At 38.3% G+C, this 7,727-nt stretch overlaps 1 long non-coding RNA gene across 1 annotated transcript; it reads right to left on the bottom strand.

Moving 5' to 3' along the window:
- Positions 1-3,033: 3,033 nt before the first annotated feature.
- Positions 3,034-7,665, bottom strand: LOC138950987 (uncharacterized). Its single transcript, XR_011450905.1, has 6 exons — positions 6,668-7,665; positions 6,187-6,228; positions 5,567-5,645; positions 4,830-4,926; positions 4,179-4,225; positions 3,034-3,237 (listed from the first exon to the last, which is right to left on the bottom strand). It is a non-coding gene; the product is annotated as an uncharacterized lncRNA (long non-coding RNA).
- Between the last annotated feature and the right edge of the window lie 62 nt (positions 7,666-7,727).

The raw sequence follows: 7,727 nt of genomic DNA, 5'->3' as shown, positions 1-7,727 counted from the left end.
TTAAGAGGGGGTTCTACTGTAGTATCCAGAAGCAAGGTGTTGTCATATAAAAGGCAATTGTGGTTTTTAAAAACGAAGTACAGGTTACTTAATTTTCTGGTGGAAGGTAAACACGAAACGAGCAAAATGTCATAGTGGCAGAGATGTAATACATGTATTTTGAAGGAGTGTGGATAACAAAAACAACAACAACAACAACAAAAACAACAACACACACACACACACACACACACACACACAAACACACACACACACACACACTCACACATACACACAAAACAGACACAAGTGCGCATGTATGTGCGTGTTAGTGCGTGTGCGTGCGTGTGCGTGCGTGTGTGTGTGTGTGTGTGTGTGTGTGTTTCGAAAAAGCAGTGTATGAAACCGCTTCATTTGATTGAATTTGATTGTATGTTTGCATTTGCGTGTGTGTGTGTGTGTTCTGTATATGAAATGTAATATTGTTGAGAGTTTACTGACTTTGTCTTGATAGTAACATATTTTGTGTGTGTTTAACAATGTTTGTCTCATAAGCTGGCAATTTATTCTGTAGATTTTAAAAGTTAGGCTAGCGCCATAACGAGGCTTCTGATTGATAGCTATACCAGAGATTATTCACGACTTTCCGACCTTGACATTGTAGTGGGGGTCAAGTGGGCGTCGGCATCATTGTCCAATCAGAAATTTTGATGCGCTTCCGCTTCCTGTCCCGCCCAGTCTGCGCAAAAGAAATGGCGCAAAACTGTTTGCGCGGAAAAAGGTGATGAAAAAAAGAACACAACATGGTTTGATAACCAAATTATTGCGATCTTGCATTCTAGCATCATTTAATGTGGAACAACGACACATCTGATAAACAAATAGCCAGTTTGTTACCAACATGAGAAACTAGGGTTTAGAATCGAAGCGGTAAACCCGGACGCTGTTTGTAGCCTACACGTAAATCCGGAGAAGCTATCGAAGTAGGTGACATGTTGTTTCACTCCGAGTGTGCCAGCACCGGCCCTCTACCGGCCGCCAAATCCCCACTAGGCAGGGAAAGTGGTTCGACCTTGCATGAATGCAGGGCAAGTTCGAGTTTGCTAGCTAAAATTGCTGCTAGTGCTTGCCTTGTCTAGATCTGGAACTTTTTCAATTGGATTTTTTCTCTCTATTATACTGGAATAAGTGGGTGCTTTTCTAGATCTAAGCATCGACCGAATTAGATAATGATGTTCCTTGCATTGCATTCTCCTAAATCTGTTATTCTAACCAGTTTGTTTAAGAATATAATTGTTCGTTTTTTGTTGATAAGCTTACAAGATTTTTTCTTTTTTAAGTAAGTGGTTTCACACGTACAACATGAGACCCACATGCACTAGACAATGGAAGTTGAGGTCCTCGTTCAATACCACAAATGCCAGTATTATACTTCAGACTCCTTTTGGAGGAATGTGTGGGGTTTGGGTGTTGAACTTGAAGTGGCAGATTGTTTGCACAGGTATGAATGTTCTTACGTTCGTACGTGCACGCATGTATGCAGGCATTTGTTTGACAAGCAGGAACATGCAACATTTTGTTGACCGTATGTGAGTGCGTGTGTAATAAAACCAACGACAAACAATACAAAAAGCTCCAGCTCTGCTTCTTCACCAGTCACAGACGCATTGCGTTGTTCAGCTTTCCAGAAATATATTAACTCAGTCAGAACCGGCTTCATGAATATTTTATTTCAGGAAAAAGTCAATCGAATCTACACAAAAAAAGGTTATTGCGTTGTTCTGTCTTTGAGACTGTATCACGTAATATTGAGCTACTAGAAGAAACATGTCTGTGGCATAGTTTGACCCAACAGATAGAGAAGTCAACAGAGGTATTCTGCCGTCAGCAGCTTTATTGCTGTTTTGAATTTGATCTTGCATAATTTTATTACATAATTTTGCAACACACAAAGAAATCGTAATTGAATATTTTACGCAAAATTGAATAATTCGCAAACATGTTTGTATGAACAAATATTATTTTAAGAAAATATGAGTGTGAGGATGGACGTATTTTGAGTGAAGTAGCAGAAATTCTTTTTAAGTTCTTTGGCTACATGCACACGTTCTGTTAATTACGTTCTTAGCAGGGAGATCCAGATTAATAATACTGCTGTGACAGGTTGTGGTTTCCATACACACTTTGAATACAGGAAAAAAAAACACAGTTAAAAAAAAATGTGCACATAGGATTAAAATATTAAAGTGTACAGAATAAAAGCAACATATTTACAAAAACAAATCTCGTGGTTCTCTTGTCAAACCCACTGTAGTAAGCACAGAATAGGAGAGAAGATTTTGGAGAAGGTGGCTTAACCTACTGAAGTAAATGATCAAGAGGATTCTAAGCATCCAGTGCTAAAGCTCTCAAATCACAAGACAAACACACTTGTTGTGGCTATCCGAACTGTTGATTTAAAAAAAAAACATACCCACAAATTGTAAACATCTATTACAAAATTATATATATTGTATGGATCTGTCTTTGTAAAATATACTGTACAGAATTTTTTTTAATAATCTGCACAAATCTCGTGGTTCTCTTGTCAAGTAGTAGGCACAGAAAAAAAACCTGTGTTTTGTCTTGTAAATTATACTTTACTAAATGTGTACAGTATTCTAAGAAAAGAAAAATTCTTCCTTTTTATCATATCAATTGCCTACCTTGAAATTTATTTGTAAAATAATTCTGAGAAAAAAAGCTTTCTGCTTAAAAGCAGTGCAATCAAGAAAATGGGTACAACCTGTGTGTATACCTTTATTCCTTATTCTTTTTATTTAATTGAGGATGTCACTACGCAGTTTTACTGATTTAAAAAAAATTCTCTTCAAATTATCTCCCTTGAACAAACACTTCTTTTTACAATTAAATTTTGTTTACACGAAGAGGTAGTTTTAAGGGTATATACAAGAAAACAATATTGCAACCTTAGATACATGTATTTACATTTGGACTAATTCCATTAAAAAAAAAAACTATAAATGATAAATCAAAATAAAACATATTTTGAGGCTGTGCACAAGCTAATAGGATTAAACACGAAAGTCGTACCCAAGAATCGTCAAATACTTTTGCTAACAGCTATACTTAAACATAAGAAAATATGATCTGCATCTCTTGTTATGAAGATGATGGCACTGGTCCACCGAAGTGCATGCCATATATGCTTTACTGTGCGCTCTCCCTCTCAATGGTCTTTCTCTGGCTGACTCGATTCTGAGGAGATAAAAGAAAACACATTCAGTACAAGCTGTACAAAATAACAACAAAACTAGTATTACTTAAAGTAGCTGCTGGTTTCTGAGTATTTGATTGAAGGCCCAATCCGACTTGTAAGAAGTTTGCCCGACTGTCGCAGATTTGGTCAGGTAATTGCATGGAGTAAAATCATGCCTCAATTTGGTAACATACAAACTGCAATATTCTAAGGCTGTGAGTGTGAGAATACATCGGCGCCACTTTTTAAAAACTTTCTTTTTGTGTGTGCGCATGTTTTAGTGCCAAAAATGAATAGGTCGAGTGCTCTCTCTGCAAAACTTGTGTGAAGCTTCAGAGCTCTATCAATGGTTTGAAAGAAAAAACATACTTTTCCATTTTTAACGTTCTTGTTCCCTTCCCTGTGAAATTTACTGTCCGTAGGTTACCGGATTTTGTTAATGTCCGTGAAAACCTCAACTATTCATTGCTGAGTGACTAGTGATAGCTATCCCCCTCAACGACCTAGCACTGCTGAATCCTGATTCTTCCCATTGTTTGATTCTGTAATGAAATTGTGTAGTTGGTAGTTATGTGAGCTTCTTCTTGGGGGTGGGGGGTGGGGGGGGGGGGTTATTTAACCATCAGATCACAAAGTAAGACTTCATTGTAATGTGCAGATATTTGTTCAGGTGCCCACCATTTTCTATGTGAAAACATGTTGCTAACTAACATGAACCCAACCATAAAACGTGATGTAGGTGAGTAGCCCATCTAGAAAAAAGAACCTGTTCTAATTCCGAATTAGAACAGGTTCTTTTTTCTAGATGGGCTACTCACCTACATCACGTTTCATGGTTGGGTTCATGTTAGTTAGAAACATGTTTTCAAATTCTCATCAGGCAATCACGGCTGACACTAAACACAGAACAGGTGGGAAAGACATAATTCAATCTACTCACCTTCCTTGCATTGTGAGACTGGCCATATGAATCTGCTGAAGTAGTTCCTGCACATATTTAATCAAATATTCATCTTAATAACGTGTTAATATCGCTTGTTCTAGCAAATCAGACTTGACAGTTTTCTGAAGGCTTGCACAATTTAAGAGCTTGCCTGTCCCCAATCATTACAATAAGAAACAACATCTAGTATGCAAGTATTTTCAGGGTATGAAGGTTTTAATATAATGTCGGTTCTTCTGGGGGCATGGAGAAACACCTCACACAACAAATTTCAAACAATTGAGGTCACACCATAGGTTTACTCACAAACAAACAACAGCAATACAATAAACAGTCTGCAAACGCCTACATGTTGTCTACACTAGGTATAAAGAAACAAAGAAGCACATGAAGACGGGCTTTGTCAAGTAGACCATTATAGCGAATGAGCAACAGCTGATGATCCAGACCACCAAATTGACATGATTTCCCCTTATTCAGTTTGTGATTGTAGTCATATTGACGATGCATGACTTCAATTTTTCTAAGTAAGTCTCTTGGTGCGTTTACGGATACATTCATTGTCACAATTACGACATGCTAATGTCTAACCTGGGTAAACTTCAATTCATGACTTTTTTTTAACTGGCATAGACATTATGAGCATACCAGAATTATTTTCCTGTTAGACTGTCTTCTTCTTTTTCTTCTTCTGCGTTCGATATTCATGGCTGTCATATCGTCAGGTCAGTGGCTGCCATGAAGTCTGCATAAACCAATTAAATAAATAATTAAGGAAAAAAACCACCCTTACATCATAATAAATCAGAACCATCAAAACCACCCCCCACCCATCCAATAAAACCTGCATACAAAAAACACTTCAAAATAAAAAAATGAAAACATTTATATCCACTTCAAAAATATAAAAATTGTTATGTTTTATTTTCATTATCTCTTTACACACACAAAAATTGCTGTGCAAATCTTTTTAAAAACATCAATGCCCGAGACACCAGTAACCTGTTTATGTTGTTGACCTTGTAGCTTTTCAGTTTAAGAGGCTGTTCAAAAAACCGTTTCCCTGGAATCTGCACTATGATAACCATGAATAATACCGTAGGGAAAATATTACATCACCAAGACCTAAGAAATAACACCAACCGACACTCCTCACCCTTATTTCACCCACTATGCCAACCCAAAGACTGGAAAATAATCATCAAATACAGAATGAACAAAAATGCTTGATTTCATTTCTTCAATGATAAGTTGAAAATCTTCATTCTTCATAATAATGTTATTGGCATAATGTGTAATTGCCACAATTTACAGAGTTTTATGAAAAAATGGTGCGATAAAAACCAAAGGGAAAACATTTGTTCATATACTGATACCTTATTTACCTTGTGGCTTGTGTGCCCCAGGTTTAGGAGCTGCTCAAACGTCCATTGCTCCTCAGTCTGCAAGAAATTAAGCGATGGCCTGAAGGAGAATGGAAAAAAATCCTTTGTCAGCACCCTGTGTATGTGTGTGGGTGGGTGTTTTAGATAAATAGGCAGGGTGGGGGGGGGGTGTGGGTGTGTGCAATAGGTACCACGCCTAATGCAGTCTGCAAAACAAGTGCAACACTTCTACAGAGCTTTTATGATATAAAGCTTCAAATAAGAAACACATTACAATCAAATGAAAGCTGAGCCTGTAATTGCAAAATAAGAAGGAATATACAACAATCCAGTGGCATGTAAAATATTGTTCCTTCAGAAAGATGGCTCTGAGTCTGACAGCAGAAACAATTTAACTTGAAGTTTGAGTCAAAACTTATTTCTCTACATTAGCGAACGTAGGCTACTTGCAGTTATACCCCTCACACATGCAATATTCACAGATTGAATAACAGTTTGTTCCCAATGTTGCTTCCGTGTATCGGTTAGATCCATCTCGGTTAGATCCATCTGCAGAGTACGGATTGTCATCCGTTTAAAAAGGAAAAACAATCAGAACTTGTCATCAGTGATCAACCTACCTTGCAAGAGTGGGGTGAAACACTCACTTCCTGCCAACATGTCTGCAAAAAAAAAGGAAACAATGCCAATGAAAGCTTAAAATGATTCTTGTGTTCAATATGTGTACACGTGCTTCATTTCTGGGGTGAAAGTGTAAAATATATCGATGGATTGATAGAACAATATAGCCTCAAGTTCACCGCACCAAAAATACTTATCAATCAACATTGTCATCACTCGATCAGCTATTCCATCTCTTTCATTTTGATTAGTGCTTTTGTGAACAAGAAACACTTAACAAGTGACTCTATCCCATCTCCCCCCTTTCCCTCGTCGCGATATAACCTTCGTGGTTGAAAACGACGTTAAACACCAAATAAAGAAAGAAAGAAATCTCTTTCATGTGTGTGTGTGATGGTGTGAGCGTGTGTGTGTTTGTGTACGTGTGTGTGTGTGTGTGTGTGTGTGTTTGTGAACAAGCTTTGAAAAACGTATGTTTACCTTGCTCTAGATCTACTGATTTTCGTAGGCGGAGACTTCTCTGCCGTGAGGGCGGCTTCGTTTCCCTGGCAGAATTCAACATCTTGTACAGATCTGCTGGTGATTTTCTTTTCCTCCGCTTCGTGAGTCACTTGATCCACAGATTTAACGAACATTGAATGTTCTTTTAGTTCTTGTGACGGAAGTACAATCAAGGAATTAAGTGGGCATTCCTGAGTCCTCTGCTGACTTCATGTCCACAAAGTAAATCGCACAAACTTGCAGGGTTTGAAGGGTAGTTTATTACTTTGAAGAAGAACAGCTAGTCGTCGCTGCCCGTTCAGCATTCTTCGCGCGACTTTTGCAGAGGAAGGCAATGCAGTTTTTTTCCCCTGCTGAATGTTGCCAGGGTGCACAAACTGAGAAAGCATTCCCGATTTTCCACAATGTTCTACTTCTTTAGAGTCTTTTGCACAACATGATTTATAACTGCCAGTGTACGTCTAATTCATGATGCCTACCTGACAGCTGGGTCAAAAGTTACGTTCGAGAAAATATTCGAACTAAGTTCCAAACAACTCGAAGAGCAGACATGTAACATGTGGGATTTTGGCAAGCGGAAACGCCGTAGATCTAATGTCATTCAAGGGTATCGTAATGTGGGAATGTCAAGGCCAGTTTTTGACTGGTTTTGAACTGAAGTTGGGCTCCGAATGGAAATAAACACTTCCTCCAGCTGCGCGACCCATTGATAACAACAGTTGGAACTGGTAGGAAGATGAACAGGTCTTGTGAACTGGCTACACACTGTTACGGTTCAAGTATAAGTTCAAAGTAAACACTCAACTGAGGTGGCAGGTAATGGCGGACTTGACTTCCTTCATAACCAAATATCACTCTTCTGACAAAAAAACGCAAATGCTATGTTAAACCGGAAAATAAATAAACCGGAAAAGGAAGCGCATCAAAACCAAAATGGCAGCCCCCATGAAATCCGAAAGGTCACGGAAAAAAAGTCGTGAATAGAGTATACAGAGACGCGTCATCCTTCTTTGCGCTGCGGTGCGAAAGTGAGACCGGC

The sequence above is a fragment of the Littorina saxatilis genome, linkage group LG16, assembly GCF_037325665.1.
Source record: "Littorina saxatilis isolate snail1 linkage group LG16, US_GU_Lsax_2.0, whole genome shotgun sequence".
In the NCBI taxonomy this organism is placed as follows: Eukaryota; Metazoa; Mollusca; class Gastropoda; order Littorinimorpha; family Littorinidae; genus Littorina; species Littorina saxatilis.
The sequence above is the reverse complement of the archived record's forward strand: the minus strand, read 5'-3'. Positions and strand labels throughout refer to the sequence as shown.